The 24,556-nt window shown below is 46.7% G+C and overlaps 1 protein-coding gene across 3 annotated transcripts in view; it reads left to right on the top strand.

The window, feature by feature from the left end:
- CACNA1A (calcium voltage-gated channel subunit alpha1 A) overlaps positions 1-24,556 on the top strand; it is a 307,922-nt gene that overhangs the window by 54,147 nt on the left and 229,219 nt on the right. The window lies entirely within an intron of this gene.

Below are 24,556 nucleotides of genomic sequence, written 5' to 3'. Positions count from 1 at the left end.
GGAGTTTTCAGATCTATATATGATGAATCGTGGTTGAAATGTGTGTATGCTTTCCTTTAAGCACCCTGTATGAGGTAGCACTTGCTGGTATAATAAAAGATCCAAAGATAGGAAATGACTTAAACACAGCAGAAGTTTATTTGTCACTCATAGAAAATTCAAAAGTGAGCTGGGTGTGGTGGTGCATGCCTGTAATCTCAGCACTTTGGGAGGCTGAGATGGGAGGATCACTTGAGCTCAGGAGTTCAAGACCAGCCTGGGCAACATAGTGAGACCCCCCCACCATCACTAAAACATAAAATAAAATAAAAATTAGCCAAGCATGGTGGTACATGCCTGGGAGAATTGCTTGAGCCCAGGAGTTGGAGGGAGCAGTGAGCTATGATCATACCACCACACTCTAGCCTGGGCAACAGAGCAAGACCCTGTCTCAAAAAAAAAAAGTCCAAAATGGTTGGCAAGTTCATCTGCTCCAATGACTGACGGACCCTAACCCTTGCCGTATTGTGGATCTTCATTGTCAGCCCACAGCATCCAATAACTCCATGCTTGTCTGTATCAAACCAGGAAGGAGAAATGAGCATAGAAGGTGATACTTGGGAAGGTTTATGAGTTTGGAAGGGGTGTGACCCATACCTGTTCCATTCATATCCTGTTGGCTAGAACTGGGTCACATGACCACACATCACTGCAAGGGAAGCTGGGAAGTATCAGATTGTGCTTAGAAGAAAAGGGAAATGGATTTGGAGAATGACCCACTAGTCTGTCAGGGACCTTAAAGACTTTTATTAGATTCCAGTAGGGACATTACTATCTGTTACCAGTGGCTGGTTCCTCCTCTTCCCACTCTCTGCTCTCCTCTGAGCTAAGTCTGGGCTCTTCTATTCTAAGATCCTTCTTCACTGGGACACTTTTTCATAGTAATCGTTTACAGGATCGTAGCTCTCCATGTTTTGTTGCTGTTGCTGCTCCATGTTCTGTCTCTCTTGGTGGATGTGATGGGTTGCAGCACCCACGCTGTGCTGGCTGGACTCTCAGAATGCAGATTTGTTTCAGAGCAATGTTGCCTCTCACAGAAGGAGCTGTGGCCTATTGGGCTGTTTCTGTAGAGGCCTTCAGATGTCAGTGGTCTGTTGTAAGGACTCTGGGCTAGCTCTCATGGGCTTAGTGGTCACAGAGAGATCTTTGTTGGTTGTGCTCATAGTTCAGTGACTTGGGACCTTGGTGGGTTCCAAGGACATATTATGGTGCTGGGCACTTTTCTCTTACCCTGCTAGGAAGCTCATCTGAAAACAGCCTAGTGGCTAACTTTTTTATTGTATACAAAATGTAAAGCTGGGCAGAGTGGCTCATGCCTGTATCCCAGCACAATGGGAGGACAAGGTGGCAGGATTGCCTGAGCCCAGGAGTTTGAGACCAGCCTGGGCAACATAGCAAGACCGCATCTCCACAAAATGAAAATTAAAAATGTGTAAAGCTGGGTACAATGGCACATGCCTGTAGCCCCAATTACTCAGGAGGCTGAAGAGGGAGGATTGCTTGAGCCTAACTAGTTTGAGACCAGCTTGGGCAAGCTAGCAAGATCCCATGCAAAAATAAGTACAGAATAATAGAGCAAACACCTGTGTATACATTCATGTATTCAATGACTATTTATTGAACACTTCTATGTGCCAGGTCCTGTTCTAGGCTCTGGGACAGCAGTAAACAAAGTAGAAAAATCCCCTATTCTCATGGAGCTGAGAGTCTGCTGATGGGGATGGACACAATTGATGGATGAATCAAGTGTGTCAGATGGCGGTGAGGGGTACAGAGGAAAAATAAAGCAGGGGAGGGATGGGATGTGTGGCAGGCAGGGGTAAGGGATGCTGGAAGCCAGGGAAGGCTTCACTGGGAATGTGACATCTGAATGAAAACCTAAGGGGAGGTGAGTGAGTGAGCCATGAGGAGAGCTGGAACAGAGTGTCAGACAAAGGGAACAGCCAGTGCAAAGGCTCTGAGGCTGGACTGTATCTGATGTGTTTGGTCAACAATAAGAAGGCCCATGTGGCTAGAGAAGGTGACCAGAAGAATGGGGAGAACTGAGGATAGAGAAGTAATGGAGTAACCTGCCATCAAAACAAAACCTTTCTCTTTTTTTTTTTTTTTTTTTTTTTTGACAGCGTCTCCCTCTGTCTCCCAGGCTGGAGTGCAGTGGTACGATCTCGGCTCACTGCAACCTCTGCCTCATAGGTTCAAGTGATTCTCCTGCCTCAGCCTCCCAAGTAGCTTGAATTACAGGCATGTACCACAACACCTAGCTAATTTTTGTATTTTTAGTAGAGACGGGTTTACGCCATGTTGGCCAGGCTGGTCTCGAACTCCTGACCTCAAGTGATCCACCTGGCTCAGCCTCCCAAAATGCTGGGATTACAGGCATAAGCCACTGTACCCAGCAAAACAAAACCTTTCTAACTTTTCTAATCCCTGTTTTCTCCCTCCCTGGACCCATTCCTTTCTCTCCCCCATCCAGGGGCACTTTCCTGAATTTTATGTTTATTATTTCCCTTTATGTATTTACACTTTGACTGCCTAAGTATATAAGAAATAGATGCTACCTATTTTTACACTTAAAAATGTTTTTTAAATAGCATCAGAGTGAGAATAGTTTACACTTTGACTACATATATAGATAAGAAATATGTGGGCTGGGAATGGTGGCTCACACCTGTAATCCTAACAATTTTGGAGGCAAAGATGGAAGGATTACTTGAAGCCAGAAGTTTGAGACCCTGACCAATGTAGTGAAACCCTGTCTCTACAAAATGAAATAAAATGTAATAAGATAATCAGCTGGGCATGGTGGTGTGCTCCTGTAGTCCCAGCTACTCAGGAGGCCAAGGCGGGAGGATCACTTGAGCCCAGAAGGTTGTCATTGTAGTGAGCTATGACTGCACTCCAGCTTGGGCAACAGAGCAAGACCCTGTCCCTAACAAATAATGTTCTGTTTTTGTTTTTGTTTGAAATAAAGGCCAGGTGGCTCACACTTGTAATCCTAGCACTTTGAGAGGCCAAGGCAGGAAGACCGCTTGAGTCCAGGAGTTTAAGACCAGCCTGGGCAACATGGTGAAACCCCATGTATACAAAAAATGCGAAAACAAGCATGCATGATGATGCATGCCTGTAGTCCCAGCTACTCAGAAGTCTGAGGTGGGAGGATCACCTGAGCCCAGAAGGTCAAGGCTGCAGTGAGTTGTGATTGCACCACTACACTCCAGCCTGGGTGACAGAGTAAGACCTTGTCTCAAAAAATAAACAAATAAAAATGTAAAAAAGAAAAGAAAGAAAAAAAAAGAAATACATGGTACTGTTTTTCAAACTTCACATTTCTCTAACCTGACTTTTGTGTTCAACATGAGATAAATCTGATTAACAAGAATAGTTTTCATGCATCCATTTTCACGACTGCATAGTATTCTGTGGTAGGAGTATGCTGCCATGTATTTCTCTATTTGGATTGTTTCCAGCTTTGGGCCGTTTTGGAGCAAAGTGTCCCTGCTTTCTCCCGAGTGAATTTCTCTAGGGCACACACCCAGGAGTGGAACTGCTGAGTTGTATACTGTGTGCATCCTCAGCCCCAGCAGGTATTGCCAAATTACTCTGCAAAGTGGTTGTGCCAATTCAGGCTCCCTGGGGGCTGGCTTCTGCTGGCTGGGGCTGGCTTGACCTTGCTGACAGGAAGGAGCCTTAAAAATCCCTGTGTGGTGTTTTTTTTTTGTTTTGTTTTACTTTTATTTTAAGTTTAGGGGTACAAGTGCAGATCTGTTACATGGGTAAACTTGTGTCATGGGGGTTTGTTGTACAGGTTATTTCATCACCCAGGTATTAAGCCTAGTACCCATTAGTTATTTTTCTTGATTCTATCTCTCCTCCCACCCTCCAAAAGGCCCCAGTGCGTGTTGTTCGCCTCTGTGTGTCCATGCATTATCATCATTCAGCTCCCACTTAGAACACGCAGTATTTGGTTTTCTGTTCCTGCATTAGTTTGCTAAGGATAATGGCCTCCAGCTCCATCCATGTTCCTGCAAAGACATGAGCTTGTTCTTTTTTATGGCTGCATAGTATTCCATGGTGTATATGTACCACATTTTCTTTATCCAGTCTATCATTGATGGGCTTTTGCAGTCCTGTTTTTTTTTTTTTTTTTTTTTTTTTTTTTTTTTTTGATAATAACATGATTATGGAAACACTTAGGGAAGCTCATATACTACTGAGCGGTGTGATGGTTAATATTGAGTGTCAACTTGATCAGCTCGAAGGATGCAAAGTATTGTTCCTGGGTGTGTCTGTGAGGGTGTTGCCAAAGGAGATTAACATTTGAGTCAGTGAACTGGGAGAGGCAGACCCACCCTCAATCTGTGTGGGCACCATCTAATCAGCTACAAGTGCAGCCAGAATAAAAGCAGGCAGAAGAAGTTGGAAAGAGCAGACTTGCTGAGTCTTCTGGCCTTCATCTTTGTCCTGTGCTGGATGCTTCCCATCCTCTAAAATCAGACTCCAAGTTCTTCAGCTTTTGGACTCATGGACTTACACCGGTGGTTAGCCAGGAGCTCTCGGACCTTTGGCCACAGACTGAAGGCTGCATTGTCAGCTTCCCTACTTTTGAGGTTTGAGGACTCAGACGGATCCACCACTGGTTTCCTTGCTCTTCAGCCTGCAGATGGGCTATTGTGGGACTTTACCTTGTGATTGTGTGAGTCAATTCTCCTTAATAAACTCCCTTTCATATATACCTCTATCCTATTAGTTTTGTCCCACTAAAGAACCCTGACTAATACAGGTACCTAGTGGGTCCGAATAAGTGATCATTAAACTGAAGGCAGTCATTCAATAGGTCACTTTGTCACTTGTAAGTGTTCGTATCCACCTGCTTACAACAAGGTGGCCTTTCTTCTAGCTTCCTGTCATCTGATGAAGGAGATTCTAGATTCGTTCCTCTAGAGGAGAAATTCTTCATCTAGAACAGATAGATCCTAAGGGTGAGAGCTCATCGTTGGGATGAATGAACCCGCTGAAATTTTATGCAAGAGAAAAGTTGTGTATATGTATATTTTTTTCTGGTCTGTAGTTTTTTTGTCTGTTTGTTTGTTTTTGAGACAGAGTCTCGCTCTGTCGCCCAGGCTGGAGTGCAGTGGCCAGATCTCAGCTCACTGCAAGCTCCGCCTCCCGGGTTTACGCCATTCTCCTGCCTCAGCCTCCCGAGCAGCTGGGACCACAGGCGCCCGCCACCTCTCCCGGCTAGTTTTTTGTATTTTGTAGTAGAGACGGGGTTTCACCGTGTTAGCCAGGATGGTCTCGATCTCCTGACCTTGTGATCAGCCCGTCTTGGCCTCCCAAACTGCTGGGATTACAGGCTTGAGCCACCGCACCCGGCCAATCTGGTCTGTAGTTTTAATTAGATTCTCAGGGAATCCTGACCCTATCATGAAGAGCTTCTCTTTGGGTTCCTTTCGCATCCCCTTCTCCATTCTTTTTGAATTCGTCATGCATTTCTTTCACTTGCTTTTCTTGCTCTTATTTCTCTGGTAGTCAATTATCCTTATTGTCTGGTGGTTCCATCTCCTTCAAATCAGGCACATTGCTTAAATTTTATTACTCCAAATTCCAAGGTGCTGTTTAGTGTCCTGTTGGGTTGGAAGCTAGGAACAGGGAGGGGAAAGTAAAACGTTCTGCATGAGCTGGGTGCAGTGGCAAGCACCTGGAATTCCAGCTTTTGGAAGCTGAGGTGGGAGGATTCCCTGAGCCCAGGGGTTTAAGGCCAGTCTGGGCAACAAAGTGAGATTTTGTCTAAAAAAAAAAAAAAAGAAAATTCAGGCTGGGCACTGTGGCTCATGCCTGTAATCCCAGCACTTTGGGAGGCAGAGGCAGGCAGATTGCTTGAGGTCAGGAGTTCGAGACAAGCCTGGCCAACATGGTGAAACCCCATCTCTACTAAAAATACAAAAAAAAAAAAAAATTAGCCTGGCATGGTGGTGTGGTGTGCGCTGGTAATTCCAGTTATCCGGGAGGCTGAGGCAGCAGAATCACTTGAATCCAGGAGGCAGAGGTTGCAGTGAGCTGAGATTGTGACACTGCACTCCATCCTGGACGACAGAGTGAGACTCTGTCTCAAAAAAGAAAAAAGGAAAAAGATATAAAAAAGACACACACACACACACACACACACACACACACACACAAACATCCTGCAGACTTAGTCTTCTGCCAATGTCAATGGTGGAGAAACACAGTAGACACTTAATTCTATGTTTCAGAGAGGAGGGGACTCAAATATATTAATTTGACATTGAGACAGTGATGACTTTAATGCGCACAATGAGTAATTTCTTTCTTTCTTTTTTTTTTTTTTTTTTGTTTGAGACAGAATGCAGTGGCGGTATCTCAGCTCACTGCAGCCCCCACCTCCTGGGTTCTAGCAGTTCTCTTGCCTCAGCCTCCCAGGTAGCTGGGACTACAGGCACGTGCTGCCATGCCTGGCTAATTTTCGTATTTTTAGTAGAGACGGGGTTTCACTGTATTGGCCAGACTGGTCTTGAACTCTGGACTTCAGGTGATCTGCCCACCTCGGCCTCCCAAAGCGCTGGGATTACAGGCGTGAGCCACCGCGCCCAGCCTAATGAGTACTTTCTGATGAACCTGTTGTCCTCTCAGATTCCTGAAGCAAACCACAGCGTTAAAACATCGTTCATTTTTTGTGGACTACCTAGGTGTTTGCCTTCTTCTTAGGTGAAGTTTGGTGGAAAAGATCTTACCCTAGATATCTGTTTGTTCTTTGTAGCTCAGAGCCTCAGAGAAATCCTGACTTTGTAATTTTGTCAAACCTTTGTAAGGCATCTTTTTATTGTATTTGTGTTCTGATCATGAAACTGAAAATATGTAAGAGGAAGATTTCAGAAGCTTGGCTGTATGTCTGAGATGATAGTTCTTTTACTGTCATTCTCAAATATATATAAATATTGAAGAGCCCAAATAACACAAATTATGCATGTTAAGAAAAGAGACTGTGAACCTCACCAGAGAAGGGGTGAGCACAATTTTTTTTCTTTTTTTATTCACAGGGTTAGCACTGTACCTGGCACATAATAAATTCTCAGTAAAATAAATGGTTGTTAAGCTGGAAAAGGGTAACACTTCTGCTGAGTGTCCTGGGAAATTTACTAAGCTGTTTAGAAGATGGGACCAACACACTGATAGAGATAGTCAGATAGTCCAGAAGTCTGTGGCAGATGCCCTGAACATCAGCTGAGATATAAGACAGAGAAGCTCGGGTCTTTGCCAGCTCTGACATTTTGTGACTCTGTGAAAACGAAGGTTCCTTTTTAGAAGGGACTATATACTGCCTCAGGCTTTGGGCCATTTTGTTGAAGATCAGAGGCAAGGAAAAGATGCAACTACACAGGGACCATCAGGGAAAGATGTTTTTGGTCTTGTAGCATCATTGAATTATTTATTTATTTATTTATTTATTTATTTATTTATTTACTTACTTACTTACTTACTTACTTTTTGAGATGGAGTTTTGCTCTTATTGCCCAGGCTGGAGTGCAATGGCATGATCTTGGCTCACTGCAACCTCCGCCTCCCAGGTTCAAACGATTCTCCTGCCTCAGCCTTCCGACCAGCTGGGATTACAGCCATGCACCACCACGACCGGCTAATTTTTTGTATTTTTAGTAGAGACGGGGTTTCTCCATGTTGATCAGGCTGGTCTCAAACTCCTGACTTCAGGTGATCCACCCACCTCTGTCTCCTAAAGTACTGGGATTGCAAGCATGAGCCACCGCACCTGGCCACATCATTGTATTTTAAGGCTCCATGGACCCTGGCAGGTCCAGCCCTTCTATTTTACTCACAAAGAAGTGAAGTAGTTTGTCCAAAGTCACACAGAGATGGTGGCAAGAGATCTTCTAGAATAAGAAGGTATCTTCATGTCACGGAGCCGGGAACCCTGGCTTTGTGGGCAATGGGAGTGGTATAAATGTTTAATATCACCCCTAAGGTTCTGCCAGTAGAGCCCAGCTCTCTCTTCCTTCCTCTTGCCCCCTGACTAGCCTGTGGCCTCTTTTCAGAGAATAAGAAAGGGATTCCCAGAGAATAATCCCAGTTCCCTTGCTTTTTATTATATAGTTGAGGAAACCAAGTCTCTCAGAGAGGTCAGTGTCTTGACCATACACCTCTCACGTCCTCTCTCCTTTTTGATTAATTGAATGAATACATGTAGTTGCTGCTTACCTCCTTTCTTTCTTCACCCCTACCCCATGCAACTGCTCTGAGTTGCCATCACATGTAAACAGCATTCCAACAACAACAATGAAACACAACCAGCATTCTAACTCATGAGACCAGCAACAGTTCCTATAAATACCAGCAGCCTTTTATTTTAATGTCTCTCTGCAGTAATTTCTCCCCTCCATGGATCAGTCATCCTTGGTACCAAAAGGATTCCCCACTGTGACACAAATGCTTTTTGTCATTCTCAGTGAGTTATACCATTGAGAGAGCATCGATCTTTTTATTGTTCAAAGCATTTGGTTGTCATGATATTTGCTGGACCATGTTTCACCAGGAACCACATCACTTCCTAGCAGCAGGAGCTATTTTCTTCCATCTTCTAACAACACCAGCAGTGACAGTGATAATAATGATGTTAGCTGCCATGGTTGTTATTCTTATCATTTAATGAGTATTTACTATGTGCCAGGGACTACATTAAGAGTTTTATGTGCATTATCACAGTTAGCCTCACTAGCCTTTGTACAGATGAATCTGAGGCTCAGAGAGGTTAAGCTGCTCGCAAGGGAGTCACACAGCCGGTAAGGGGTGGATCAGGATCTCAGCCTGTCTCTAGGACACGTCTCTAAACCTAGAATAACACTGGGTCTATGTTAAGTTCAGCAAAGAGCTGTATTCAACCCAGTGTCCTTAGGAATGTAATGCCTGTTATTAACAACAGTGGCAACATTGATAAGCTGAAACTTACAAGGTGCTTACAGTATGACATACTATATTTTATATACATACATAGGCATCCTCGTATAATCTCAGCACTTTAGGAGGCCAAGTCAGGAGGATCACTTGAGCCCAGGAGTTTGAGACCAGTCTGGGCAGCATAGCAAGATCCTGTCTTTGTAAAAAGTTTATTTTTTAAGTTGACCAGGTATGTTGGTACATGCCTATAGTCCCAGCTAATGAGGAGGCTGAGGCAGGAGGATTGCTTGAGCCCAGGAATTTGAGGCTGCAGTGAACTATGATCACACCACTGCACTCCAGCCTGGGTGACAGAGCAAGACTGTCTCTAAAAATAAAAATAGAAATAAAATTATTTCAACTCTCAAGGTTAAATAAATACCATTATTATCCCCATTTACAGATGGAGCACCTGAGGCTCAAAGACATTAAATGCTTACTGTCTTAGTCTGTTTTCTGTTGCTTATAACAGAATACCTGAAACTGAGTAATTTATAAAGAAAAAACAATTTATTTCTTACAGTTATAGAGACTGGCAAGTTTAAGGTCAAGGCTGCTTGAGCTATAATGCACACACACTACTGCATTCCAGGCTGGCTGACAGAGGGAGACTCTGTGTTAATAAATAATCATATAAAATAAATAAAACACATTTCAACATGAGTTTTGGAAGGTTTGAAATATTCAGACCAGAGCATCTGTCTCATACATGGTGGACGCAGGATTTGAACTAAGGCAGATCTAGATCTAGAACCCATTTTCTTGAATCCTACACTATTTCCCTAAGGTCAAGTTTGCCAAGGAAAATAAACTTGAGAATTTGAATAGAGCTCTCTGGCATGGAAAGTCAGGGTGATCCTTCTTTCCCCTCCTTGATCTTGGGTTCCACTACGGCTGGGGGAAAACAGAAGCAGAAGAGATTTCAAGAAACGAGAGATTGGCCTAGCACCATGGTTAAGACCTGGATTTCAGAGTCAGAGGAAGCTCTTCCCTCTGTGGCAGTGAGAATGTGGGTTGAACTCACTGAACCTCAGTTTTCTCACCTGGAAAAAGGGAGTAAAACTAGTGTCTACCTCCTAGGGTTTGCATCACACATGAAAGTTGGTGAACTGAAGGAAAAAAAGTTAAATTCTTGTGGGGGCGCATGTGGTAGATGCTGTAAATTCTCCATGCTTTATTTACATAGCATACCTCTAAGTTCACTTGCAGCTTCCTCTTGGTACACTCCCATCTCTCTACATCTCTGTTGGAGGGCAATCTCTGGCATCACACAGTTTGCTGAGCCCCTACGCCAGATGCTTAATAACCTCGGTGGCATCCCTCCACCAGTGAGCTAGGGAGTCGGTGTATAAATACCCTGGCTTCCCCATTGCTCAGTGGGAAAACTTTGAAATATGTTATACAGCATCATAGAGGCTCCTCAGTATAATTGAATCCTAGTTTTTCCACCATAAAGCCCATTCACTAGTGTACCCTTTACCAATCTCTCCCTTCTTCATTCCTCACTTGTAATTCCTTGGATCACCTCCCAAATTAACCACTGGACCCTAGTACTTGCCTTGGGGTCTACTCGGCACTAACTCAAGGAGCGAAAGTTGGAAGCTTAGTGGGTTACAGGTTTCAGCACCCTGGACAGCTCCCAGCGCACCGTATTGTGCTAAAATGTTCTCTTCCCTCCCTCTGCCTCCAGCTGGGGTGGAGAGGGACTGAGTGAAGGCCAGATGGCCAGGTGACCTTGTTCCATACTGAGCTTCTTGGCCATTTTCCCTGTGGGACTGGAGAAGACCTTGCCATCCATCTCTCTGCGGGTTTGGGGGCCGACTGAGGTCTTGTTCTCTCGAATTGCTATGACAAATGCCAGCCTGCCTCCAAGGGGCATCTGTCCCACTGCCTCTACAGTTTGCATGCCTAATGACTCCTCTCCTCTCACCAGGGCAGAGAGATGGCTGCGTGGTGAGCCGCTTGAAGCCGGGAGGCCAAGATCGTGCCACTGGACTCGCAACAAACCGAGACTCTTTTTTTTTCCCTCGAGACAGGGTCTCGCTCTGTCACCCAGGCTAGAGTGCAATGGTGCGATCTTGGCTCACTGCAGCATCTACCTCCCAGGTTCAAGCACTCCCACCTCAACCTCCCGAGTAGCTGGGATTACAGGTGCACGCCACCACGCCTGGCTAATTTTTGCATTTTTAGTAGAGAGGGGGTTTCACCATGTTGGCCAGGCTGATGAACTCCTGTCCTCAGGTGATCCACTTGCCTTGGCCTCTCAAAGTGCTGGGATTACAGCCGTGAGCCACCACGCCTGGCCAACAGAATGGCACTCTGTCTCAGAAAATAAAATTTTTTTAACTTTGCTTTGCAGCCCAGCTGCTTCTTGTGCAGGCATCTCTAAATGGGGGCAGCCAGTCTACACGGGCATGTAAGGAAGCATAGTGGTTAAGACCTGGTCTTTGGGGTTAGAGTAGATTCCCAACCTGACTCCACTGTTTCCAAGCTGTGTGACCTTGGGCAAGTTACTGTACCTCCCTGAATCTTCCATTTCTTAATCTGGAAAATGAGAGTAGTAACATTCCCTGACTTGATGGGGCATGGTGGCTCACGCTTGTAATCCAAACACTTTGGGAAGCCGCGGTGGGTGGATCAGCCGAGGTGGGTGGATCGCTTAAACTTGGGAGTTCGAGGCCATTCTGGGCAACATGGTGAAACTCCATCTCTACAAAAACAAAACAAAGCAAAAATTATCTGGGTGTGATAGTGTGTGCCTGTAATCCCAGCTACTCAGGAGGCTGAGGTGGGAGAATCACTTGAGCCCAGGAGGTTGAAGCTGCAGTGAGCCATGCTTGCACCACTGCAGTCCAACAGAGTGAGACCCTGTCTCAAACAAACAAACAAAACAAAACAACAACAAAATAACGACAAAATACTCCCACCTTATGGCGTTGTTTTCAAGGTTCAATGAGTTAATGTCTGACACATGCTGGGCTGGGTTTATGGATGTTATTTGCCCGTGGACAGTCCGAAGAAAGAGAAAATGATATAGTCCATTGGGCCTCAGCTTCCTCATTGGGCCTCAGCTTCCTCATCTGTGGAATGGGAATAATAACTGCACTTACCTCAAAAGGTAAAAGTCAGTGAGATACATATAAGGCATTTAGAACAAAAACTGGCACAGAGTAAGTGCTAATAACTATCATTATAATGATGATAATAATTATTACTACTTCTCCAGGCCTAGTTCCATAGACCAGTTAGTTAACCGTAGAGAACGTTTGCTATTATTAGTTGGGTTCCCAATATCTGACCTCCCTTTCCAATCCCACGCTCACTTATAAGTTGAAGGTGAAAGGGATTCATTCTCTCCCCATCACCTGTTAGTCAGGGCATGTAATTTAAACAACCAGGGCCAGGCGCAGTGGCTCATGCCTGTGATCCCAGCGCTTTGGGATGCCAAGGCAGGAGGATAGCTTGAGCCAAGCCCAGGAGTTTGAGACCAGACTGGGCAATATAGTGAAACCCCTATCTCTTAAAAATTTTTTTTAATTAGCTGGGGGTGGTAGCACAGACTTGTAGTCCCAGCTACTCAGGAGGCTGAGGCAGGAGGATTGCTTGAGCCCAGGAGATCAAGGCTGCAGTGAGCCGTGATAGTGCCACTACATTCCAGCCCAGCTTGGGTAACAGGGCAAGACCCTGTCTCAAAAAACAAACCAACAAAAAACTCAACCAGTCACATGTTTTCCTACCCAGGAATTTGAAAATGGACCAAGTGATCCAAACATGATGGTTCAGATTCTTTCATGGCCGCCTGCTGCAGGAGGAGGTCAGGCTGGCTACGTTGTTCCTGCTCACTTCCCAAATCCCCTCTTCTGGCCGCCTGTTGATTATCTGAGTTTCCTAAAAATTCGTTTTATGCCTAAGACAGCCAGTCAGTGTGTGGTTTTGCAATCAAGAACCCAGACTGGGCCGGGCGCGGTGGCTCACGCCTGTAATCCCAGCACTTTGGGAGGCCGAGGCGGGTGGATCACGAGGTCAGGAGATTGAGACCATCCTGGCTAACGTGATGAAACCCCATTTCTACTAAAAATACAAAAAAAATTTAAAAAAAAATTAGCTGGGCATGATGGCAGTTGCCTGTAGTTAGGAGGCTGAGGCAGGAGAATGGCGTGAACCCGGGAGGCAGAGCTTGCAGTGAGCCATGATAGTACCACTGCACTCCAGCCTGGGCGACAGAGCAAGACTCTGTCTCAAAAAAAAAAAAAAAAAAAAAAAAAAGAACCCAGACTGATCCTGAGACAAAGATTTGAGGGCAATGGATCACGAGGTCAGGAGATTGAGACCATCCTGGCTAACACGGTGAAACCCCATCTCTATTGAAAATACAAAAAAATTAGCTGGGCATGGTGGCGGGTGCCTGTAGTCCCAGCTACTCAGGAGGCTGAGACAGGAGAATGGCGTGAACCTGGGAGGCAGAGCTTGCAGTGAGCCGAGATCGCACCACTGCACTCCAGCCTGAGCAACAGAGCAAGACTCCATCTCAAAAACAAATTGAGGGCAAGTGGTTTGTTTGGCAATACCAGGAAAAGGGAACAGTATAGTAAGAAAGGAAAGAGAAAGCCAGGCATGGTGGCTCACTCCTATAATCTCAGCACTTTGGGAGGCCAAGGCAGGTGGATCACCTGAGGTCAGGAGTTCAAGACCAGCCTGGCCAACATGGTGAAACCCCGTCTCTTCTAAAAATACAAAAATTAGTCGGACATAGTGGCGTGCACCTGTAATCAAAATAAAATAAAATCAGGACCTTTTATTTTAAAACTCTGTCTTAGTGTACCTTATATTTACCTCTTCTGTATGCTCCTTTGCATCAGTTATATGTTGCCATAATACTGCTGTGTAACAAACAATCCCCAAGACCCAGTGACTTATAATGACAAGCATTTATTTAGCTCATGATTCTGAAGGGTGGCAGTTTAGGCTGGGCCCAGTTGGGTGCTTTATCTGGTCTCAGTTGAGCTCATTCATGCATCTTTGGTCAGCTGCAAGTCAGCTGGGTGGCTCTTCTGTTTGGCTGTTGGCTGGCTGCAGACTGGTCCAGGATGCCCTCGGCTCCACTCCTTGTGGTCTTTCACCCTCCAGTAGACTAGCCTGAGCTAGTTTGCATGGAAGCTTTTCATCCTCCAGCAGGTTAGCCTGAGCTAGTTCACATGGCAGCAGTGGGACTCTAAGAGAAAGGGGAAGTGTTCAGCCTTCTTAAGGGCTAGTCCCAGGAATGGCCCAACATCATGTTGGCCACTGTTATCCAAAGCAAGCAACAAGGCTGGTCCAGATTCAAGGAATGGGGCAACAGACCCCATCTGGTATTTACCTGGGGCCACTGGGGCCCCATTCCTGTACCCTGAAGCCTTCTGCTCTGACTTCTGTGGGCCTTCAGAGCACATTTTCCTCTTCCTTTCCATCCCTCACCAATCAATGTAGATGACGTGTCATTATTGTGTCACTTGCACAGTGAAAAGGAGGAAAAAATGTCAGCAAAAACTCCGCCGAGAGCATAGGGCCCATCATACAGCAAGCTGGCATGAAAAGTGGGAATGATTAACAGCCTTCTCAGCTTTTATCAAATCTCACTGTGATATCTGTGTTCTGAACCCTCACAGGTGGTTGGAGTGCAAGGGAAGAGATTTCTTAGGGAAGAGATTTCTTGTCTGCCATGCTGACATGCACAGCCATGCAGCCTGGCTCCCTCTGTCCACTGGGGCTTTGGATTTTGTTTGTTGAAATGTCACCCACTCCTGATCAGAGCTGGATGGAAAGCTGGCTCTGATTCCATTGGCTCAGGTAGGGGCAGAGGCCGGATTTGTGGGTATCTATGTGGAGACCTTAACTCTTCTCTCTCCCACCCCAACTCTTTTTATTTCTTTTTCTTTTTCTTTTTTTTTTAGGTGATGTTTTGTTCTTGTCGCCCAGGCTGCAGTGCAATGGCGTGATCTCAGCTCACTGCAACCTCTGCCTCCTAGGTTCAAGCAATTCTCCCGCCTCAGCCTCCTGAGTAACTGGGATTACAGGAGTATGCCACCCTGCCTGGCTAATTTTTGTATTTTTAGTAGAGTCAGAGTTTTGCCATGTTGGCCAGGCTGGTCTCAAACTCCTGACCTCAGGTGATCCACCTGCCTCAGCCTCCCAAAGTGCTGGGATTAGGGGTGTGACCCACCACACCCGGCCCTTTTCTTTTGTTAGCTGCCTCCACCTCTCTTCCCTTCTGCAGTGCCAGGTTTATGGAAACTGAGGTCAGCGTAGAGATCAACTTCAGAGAGCATGAACTGAGCATCTGCTGGGTCTTAGATCCTTTACATAGCTTATCATATTCAAGCCTCCCCACCGTTCCGTGTAGCTAGAGCCAGGATTTGGACACAGCTCTGTCCCCACTGCAGAACCAAGCTTCCTTCTGCCCACTGTCAAATTTTAGAGGGAGAAAATAGGGAAAGGGACACCAGCCTTCTCCACCAGCAGCTTCTGCCCGCTCACCCCAGGGACTTTTTACATGCTGTGTGCCTGTGTCTGAAATATGCTCCCTCCTCTGTATCTGCTTAATTCTTACTCAGACATGATACTTAAAGTATTTAACATCTGGGTGGCAGGGGCACCAGCCAACCTGAAAGGAGGTTCCCCTGTTGTGCCACGTGTGTACTCATTGTTTGCTGCATTGTGGGGGCAGTCTAAGGGCCTTGAAGAGGGACCAAGGTGCCAAAGGGACACTCTCAGGCCTCAAGGAAGTACATGTTTACTGACATGATACTGTCTCTTCCTCCAGGAAGGAAGTCTTCCCTGATCTCCCCACTGCATGGCCGCTGTGATGCCAGTTTAGGTCCCCTCTTTATGGCCATCTGTGGCATCAGTGTGGATCCTCTTAATGTTGTCTATTTGGTTAATCATGTGTCTCCTTCCTCTGGGGGGTAAAGACGAATCCACAGAGCCTCATACAGAACTTGAGAATGGGGTTCAGTAAAAATCTGTTGAATGCATAAATGGGTAAGTGAGTGAATGAATGAATGAGTGAGTGAGTGAATGAATGAGTGAATGAGTGAATGAGTGAGTGAGTGAATGAATGACTGAGTGAATGAATGACTGAATTCATAGCTGATGGTACAGGCTTCATGGCTTTTGTTAGGCTTGCCCAGACATTGCTAGGGGACGGACAGAAGGAAGAAGAGCTATGCTTAATTCCAGTCCTGTTATTCTGTAGCAGGAGGAGAAAAACAGGAACTCCCCAGCCTGATCTGGGTGGATTCAGGAGCAGCTGAGGTTCCGTTCTCATTTGCAAACGGAATTCAAAAAGCCCCAACCTCAGAATCACACTCACCCCAGCAGCTGTGCCAGCCAAGGGGACCATGTGGGAAGCCTTGGGCACCAGGAATGCTGAGTGCCTCGAAAAAGCAGAAGGCTCAGGGAACAATCCCTGATTTTCCACTCCCTTGTCCCTTCTGAAGAAACAGGCAAAGGCAGGCCGGGCGCGGTGGCTCACGCCTGTAATCCCAACACTTTAGGAGGCCAAGGCAGGCGGACCACTTGAGGTCAGGAGTTCGAGACTAGCCTCGGCCAACATGATGAAACCCCATGTCTACTAAAAATACAAAAACTAGTTGGGTGTGGTGGTGCATCCCTGTAATCTCAGCTACTCAGGGGGCTGAGGCACGAGAATCACTTGAACTGAGTAGGTAGAGGTTTTAGTGAGCTGAGACCACGCCACTGCACTCTAGCCTGGATGACAGAGTGAGACTCCATCTTAAAACAAAACAAAATAAAAACAGGCAAAACCTTGTATGTTTTTAAATTGTTGGTTCAACAGCAAAGCTCTGTAATAAGGAACTGGACCCTGCAGTCAGACAATCATGGGCTTCCCCAGTGCCCAGCTGCGTGACCTGAGGGAGTTAAGATAAACACCAACATTGATCCACGATTCGTACCTAGTGCTGTTCTCAACATCTTGAGTAAATTATCTCATTTAATCCTCTAGGCACATCTTTCTTGGTAGGTGCTGTCGTTGTCACCAGTGTACATCTGGGAAAACGAGGGCAGGCTGGCATAGCACCCTTCCTGCTCACCTCTGCTGCTCTGCTGACCTCTGACAAGCCTGTTGTCTCTCTGAGCCTCAGTTTCCCCATCTGAAAATCGGGGCTTGTATTGGTCTGTTCGCACATTGCTATAAAGAAATGCCTGGCTGGGGCTGGGCGTGATGGCTCATGCTTGTAATCCCAGCACTTTGGGAGGTTGAGGTGGGCAGATCACTTGAGGTCAGGAGTGTGAGACAAGCTTGGGCAATATAGCGAGACCCCATCTCTTCTAAAAATACAAAAAAAAAAAAAAAAAAAAAAATTGGCCAGGCCTGGTGATATGCACCTGTAATTCCAGCTCTCGGGAGGCTGAGGCAGGAGAATCACTTGAACTAGGGAGGCAGAGGTTACAGTGAGCCAAGACTGAGCCACTGCACTCCAGCCTGGGAGACAGAGTGAGACTCCATCTCAAAAAATAATAATAATAATTAAAAAAAAAATTTTTTTTTTAAATGCCTGACTGGGCACAGTGGCTCACACCCATAATCCCAGCACTTTGGGAGGCCACGGTGGGAGGATTGCTTGAACCCAGGAGTTCCAGATCAACCTGAGCAACACAGTGAAATCCTGGCTCTACTGAAAGCACAAAAATTAGCCAGGTGTGCTGGCATGCATCTGTCTTCCCGGCTACTCAGGAGGGTGAGGTGGGAGGATCGCTTGAGCCCAGGAGGCTAATGCTGCAGTGAGCTGTGATTGTGCCACTGTACTCTAGCCTGGGCGACAGAGTGAGACCTTGTAGGCCGGGCACGGTGGCTCACGCGTGTAATCCCAGCACTTTGGGAGGCCGAGGCAGGCAGATCACGAGGTCAGGAGATCGAGACCATCCTGGCTAACACAGTGAAACCCCGTCTCTACTAAAAATACAAAAAATTAGCCGGGCCTGGTAGGGGGCACCTGTAGTCCCAGCTACTCGGGAGGCTGAGGCAGGAGAATGGCGTGAACCTAGGAGGCGGAGCTTGCAGTGAGCCGAGATCGCGCCACTGCACTCCAGCCTGGGCAACAGAGCAAGACTCCGTCTCAAAAAAAAAAAAAAAAAAAAAAAAACCTGAGACTGGGGTAATTTATAAAGAAAAGAGGTTTAATCGACTCATGATTCTGCAGGCTCTACAGAAAGCATGGCAGCATCTGCTTAGCTTCTGGGAAGGCCTCAGGAAACTTAAAATCATGGCAGAAGGTAAAGCTGGAGCAGGCGTCCTCACATGGCCAGAACAGGAGGAAGAGAGTGAGGAGGTGATACACACCTTTAAATGGCCAGATCTCACAAGAACTCACTCACTATCTTGAGAATAGCACCAAGGAGGAAATATGCCCTCATGATCCAATCACCTTCCACCAGGCCCCACCTCCAACACTGGGGATTACAATTCACCATAACATTTGGGTGGGGACAGACACAGATCCAAAATACATTAAAAGTAATGGCAAAAACCACAATTACTTTTGCACCAGCCTAATATCTCAGGGCTCATTGTACCTATTTCACAGGGCAAATAAAGGTATCAGTAATAACAGTAGCCTGTAGTCCCAGCTATTCAGGAGGCTGAGACAGGAGGATCACTTGAATCCAGGAGGTCAAGGCTGCAGTGAGCTATGATCACGCCACTGCACGGCACCCTGGGTGACAGGGCGAAACCTTATCTCTAAAAATAATAACAATAACAACAATAGTGAACACAGATATAATGTGTGTGGCCAGGCTGTGCCCTAAGGGCTTTGCAGGGATTATTTCATTCCGTTCCAGTCTCCCCATTTTACAGATGAGAAAATTGACATCCAGAAAAGCTAGAGGACTTTTCCCAAGCCACACGGCTGGGAAGTGGTAGAATTGGGGTTTAAATGAGGAAGCTTGAGTTCAGTGTTGAAGCTCTTAACTGCCACGCTCAATATATGGAGTACAGGTGGCTGATTCTGTGATTATCTGATTCAGGAAAATAAAGACCCTGTTTCTAGACGTTTGCTGCTTGACTTGGTTCCCAGGGGATGGCCACTGGAGGGTGCAGTGTTGCCCAGGAGAGGTTAGCTAGACACACTGCAGCTATTCCATTGCTAATACTTATACTTGCTCTTGTTCTGCTGGATGGTATGCAGCGAAGGGCTGTCTGAGCCCTTTGCAAGAATTCTCCCATTGGTGCCTCCCAGTGATTCTGAGGTTGGGGGTTGGGGCTTTTTGCATCCCTTATTTGCAGATGAGACACCAAAGCCCAGGTCAATAAACTGACCTGCATCCCCCGCCCACTGGCCAGACCAAGGTCACTTCCCCACAATGCAGGCCCTGATCCAAGGCTCTGGGTACAAAGCAGTTTCCATGTCTCTGGGGTCCATCTTCTTCAGCTGACTTTTTTTTTTCTTTTTTTTTTGAGACAGGGTCTCACTCTGTCGCCCAGGCTGGAGTGCAGTGGCGCAATCTTGGCTCACTTCCTGGGTTCACGCCATTCTCCTACCTCAGCCTCCCGAGTAGCTGGGACTACAGGCGCCCACCACCATGCCAGGCTAATTTTTTGTATTTTTAGTAGAGACGGGGTTTCACTGTGTTAACCAGATGCCTGGCTAGTTTTTAAATTTTTTTATAGAGTTAGGGTCTTGCTATGTTGCCCAAGCTGGTCTCAAACTCCTGGCCTCAAGCAATCTTCCTGCCTCAGCCTCCCAAAGTACTGGGATTGCAGACATGAGCCACTGCGCCCAGCCTGATTTTTTTTCTAACTGAAAAAGTAATTGTATATATTCATGGGGCACAATGTGATGTTTTGCTATGTATGTTTACATTTTTGAATGATTAAATCAAGCCAATTAATATATCCACTACATCACATACTTATTTTTTGTGGTGAGAACACTTAAAATCTCTTTTAGCAGTTTTGAAATATACAATGCCATATGTTGTATATTACATTATGTTGAAACATACACTACAATAAGTTATCATTAATTGTGGTCACCATGCTGTGCAAAAGATCTGTAAAACTTATTCCTCCTATCTCACTGAAACTTTGTATCCTTTACCTAATATCTCCCCAATCCCTCCACCACCAACCCCTGGTAACCACCATTCTCTCTGCTTCCATGGGTTCAAATTTTTTATTTTTTTAATTTTTAATTTTTATTTTTTTATTTTATTTATTTATTTTTGAGATGGAGTCTCACTCTGTCACCCAGTCTGGAGTGCAGTGGTGCCATCTCAGCTCACTGCAACCTCCGCCTCCTGGGTTCAAGCGATTCTCCAGTCTCAGCCTCCTGAGTAGCTGGGATTACAGGTGCTCGCCACCAGGCCTGTCTAATTTTTGTATTTTTAGTAGGGACGGGGTTTCACCATGTTGGCAAGGCCAGTCTTGAACTCCTGACCTCAAGTGATCCACCCACCTCGGCCTCTCAAAGTGCTGAGATTACAAGCGTTGAGCCACTGCACCCAGCCTAATTTTTTTTTGTTTTTTTTGAGACAGAGTCTCACTCTGTTGCTTGTCTGGAGTGCAGTGGCATGATCTTGGCTCACTGCAACCTCTGCCTCCTGGGGTTCAAGCAATTCTCCTGCCTCAGCCTCCCAAGTAGCTGAGACTAGAGGTGTGCACCACCAGGCCCAGCTAATTTTTGTATTTTTAGTAGAGACAGGGTTTCACCATGTTGGCCAGGATGGTGTTGATCTCTTGACCTCGTGACCCACCCGCCCCAGCCTCCCAAAGTGCTGGGATTACGGGCCACCGTGCCCGGCCTCAAATTTTTTAGATCTCACATATAAGCGAGATTGTGCACTATTTGTGTTTCTGTGTCTGGCTTGTTTCAACTTAGTATAATGTCCTCCAGGTTCATGCACGTTGTCGCAAAAGATGGAATTTCCTCCTTTTTCAAGACTGAATAGTATTTCATTGTGTAAATATACACCACATTTTCTTTGTCCGTTCCTTTACTGGTGGACGTTTAGGTTGTACCCATATCTTGGCTGTTGTGAAGAGTGCTGTCATGAACACGGGTATGCAGCTGACTCTGAGGTGTTATATGGATTCCAGTTTCTCCAAAAGACCACCATCACCCAAACCTGCTCATCCTGCTGTATTTTCTATTTAGATAAAGGCGACTTCAACCCCCTGCAGTGCTCTGGCCTCAGACCTCCAGATCTTCCTCTCTGCCTCTATGCCTCTTTTTCTCCACCCCCTGCATCCAATCTGTTAGCACATCTTATGGGCTCTACCTTCAAAATCTACCCAGAATCCTCCACCCACCTCTCACCACCTTCACAGCCCCACCCCAGTCCAGCTGCCATCATTCCTGGTCTGGACTAAACCAGTTGCCCCCTACCTCCACTCCCATCTGGTCTCTCAACTTCTGCCCTTGCCCCACCCCCAGGACTGTTCCCCACACAGCAGCCAGAGGGCGCCTGTGAGCAACTGAGTCAGGACCTGGCTCCTTTTTGCTCACCACCTCACTTGGAGAAAAAGCCCAAATTCTCCTCACAGGGACCCACAAAACCTCCCTCCTGTCCCCCTCTATTCCCACTCTCCTCTCCACTCACTCGGCTTCAGCTACACAGATTCCCTGCTGTCCCTTACACACCAAGCACTCTCCAGCCTCAGGGCCTTTGCACAGGCTGTTCCCTCTGCCTGGAACAGTCTTCCCCCAGATACCTGCTTGGCTCCCCCGTCTCACTTCCTTTGGGTCTTTGCTCAAATGTCCTTCTAACATGTAACTGCCCCACCTGCACCGTGCCACCCTACTCCCCACCGCTAGGCTTAGTTTCCCTCTATACCCCTGAAGAGCATCTACCAAGCTATATTTACTTGTTTATTGGTTATTGCCAATCCCCCATCCCCACTAGAATGCCAGTTCCATGAGGGCAGGGACTTCTGTCTGTTTTGTTCACTGCTGTACCCCCAGAGCCTAGAACACAGCCTGGCACATAGTAGATGTTCACTAAATTTGTAGTATGAATTGTCCCAGTAAAATATTCCAGGGGAATCAAGTCCCTGCAGTGACTAGGTGATAACATCCCCACCCCCTGTCCGCATGCTTTCTCCTCCTGACCTGTTCGTCTCAGTGTTCTAACAGTGGCTCACGCTTGTAATCCCAGCACTTTGGGAGGCCGAGTGGGCAGATCATCTGAGGTCAGGGGTTCGAGACCAGCCTGCCCAACATGATGAAATCCTGTCTGTACTAAAAATACAAAAATTAGCTGGGCATGGTGCTGTGTGCCTGTAGTCCCAGCTACTCGGGAGGCTGAGGCAGGAGAATCGCTTGAACCCAAGAGGCAGAGGTTGCAGTGAGCTGAGATCATGCCAGCAGGCCCAGCTAATTTTTGTACTTTTAGTGGAGACGAGGTTTCACCACGTTGGCCAGGCTAGTCTGGAACTCCTGACCTCAAGTGATCCACCCACCTCGGCCTCCCAAAGTGCTGAGATTACAGGCGTTGAACCACTGTACCCGGCCTAAGAGAGAGATCAAAGCATAGAGAGAGGAAGTGACTTCCCTAAGATCCTGCAGTTGAAGACTCTGGGGTTGCAAATATATATTTATATATATATATATTTGTGGTTACATATGCGTAACCTAAAATATATCGTTTTTAAGTGTATAGTTCAGCGGCATTAAGTACAATCACATTGTCGTACAACAAGTGCTGCCATCTATCTCCAGAACTTTTGCATCTTGCAAAACTGAAACTCTGCCCCCAGGAAACTCAATCCTCACTCCCTGCTCCCCTTCCCCCTCCCCACTCCCCCTCCCCACTCCCCCTCCCCACTCCCCCTCCCCAGTCCCCCCTCCCTACTTCATACTCCCCCTCCCCCCTCCCCATTCTGTACTCCCCTCCCCCCACTCTGTACTCCCCTCCCCCTCCCCCTCCCCACTTCCCCCTCCTCACACCCAATCCCCCCACCCCCTCCACACTCCCCACTCCCTCCTCTCCACTCCCCCCTCCCCCTCCCCACTCTCCACTCCCCCCTCCCCACTGCCCCAGCCCCTGGCACCCGCCATTTTACTTTCTGTCTCTGTGAATCTGGCTACTTTGGGCCTCCCCTGTGAGTGGAATCATACAGTATTTGTCTTTTTTGTGACTGGTTTGTTTCACGGAGCATAATGTCCTCCAGTTTCATCCATGTTGTAGCATGAGTCAGAATTTCCTTCTTTTCCAGGCCAAATCGTATTCCATTGTGTGGATGGACCACACTTTGTTTATCCGTTCATCCATCGGTGGGCACTTGGCTTCCACCTTTTGGCTATTGTAAATAATGCTGCTGTGAACCTGTGTGTACGAATAGCTGAGTCCCTGCTTTCAATTCTTTTGGATATAGACCCAGAAGTGGAATTTTTTTTAAATCAAGATTTGACCCACTGGGGCCCTTGGAGTTCTCATTGGCTCTGAAACTTTTTTTTTTTTTGAACACTTTGAAACTAAAAATAGGAGTGAGGGGCACAGTGGGGGGCGGGGGGAGCACACATCTCTTGTGTCAGCGTTTTTAAAAAACGCCCCAGGAGGAAGATGTGTGAAATCCCTCCCTTCCCCCTGCTCCCACCCCCTCCAGGATCTCAAAATACCCCTTGTTTTAGGAAGCGGCTGTGACATCAGGCAGGCAGCGTGTGGCATCTGAGACACAATATCGCAAGTGGCTGGGAGCCCAGAGAAACCAGGACAGGCGTGCTGGGGATGTGGACTAGAGATGGAGCTAATTTTAGTGGCTGAAGAGGCTGCAAGAAGAGAGAGAAAGAGGGGTGTGTGTGTATGTGTGTGTGTGTGTGTGTGTATACGCACAGTGATAGAGGCTGGAGGGGGAGAAATGACGGATAAATCAGCTTGGGCAAAGTAAAGCTAACGGGCAGAGGAGTGAGACTCAGCCCAGAAGGTGGTCAGCAAATCTAAAGATGTGTGCCCGAGGATCAGGGTGGTGGGGAGAATTCGCAGGCAAGTCGTAGAGAGCTATTCCATTTACGGAGGCTCGCTCTGTGTGAGGCACGATCCACCTGTGCTGCCCTCAAGGCCATTCTGAGAACACCACTGTTGTTGTCCTCCTTTTATGAGTAGGGAAACTGAGGCATTGAACTGCGTCCATTCTTCAGTGAGAAGCAGGGAGAACATACGGTAGAAGCAAAGAAATACAAACATGAAGGCTCTCAGGGTCTATGTGATTGGCTGTGACATCCATGAGAGTGGATCTCAGGTTGAAGGAAAGACTCAGGTGGCAGAAAAGTAGCTGAACATTTGGATTTGGGAATCCTGGTGGACGTGGCAAAAATTCTGGCTTTTCCCTTCACGGGCTGTGGGACCACTCTGACCTGCAGTTTCCTGATCTGTGTGAAATGGAACGATGCCACCTGTCTCAGCGTTGCTGTGAGGATGCGAGGAGATGATCCATGTAAAATGCCCACTAGGGGGCTCGCTCCAGGGTAGATTCTCAGCAAATGGTAGTCATGGTTTTTGTTACATTTGGGGATATTGGCAGGTAAAAAGGAAATACTTCATTCATTCCAAA

This window comes from Rhinopithecus roxellana, chromosome 8 (genome assembly GCF_007565055.1).
Source record: "Rhinopithecus roxellana isolate Shanxi Qingling chromosome 8, ASM756505v1, whole genome shotgun sequence".
NCBI lineage: Eukaryota > Metazoa > Chordata > Mammalia > Primates > Cercopithecidae > Rhinopithecus > Rhinopithecus roxellana.
The sequence above is the reverse complement of the archived record's forward strand: the minus strand, read 5'-3'. Positions and strand labels throughout refer to the sequence as shown.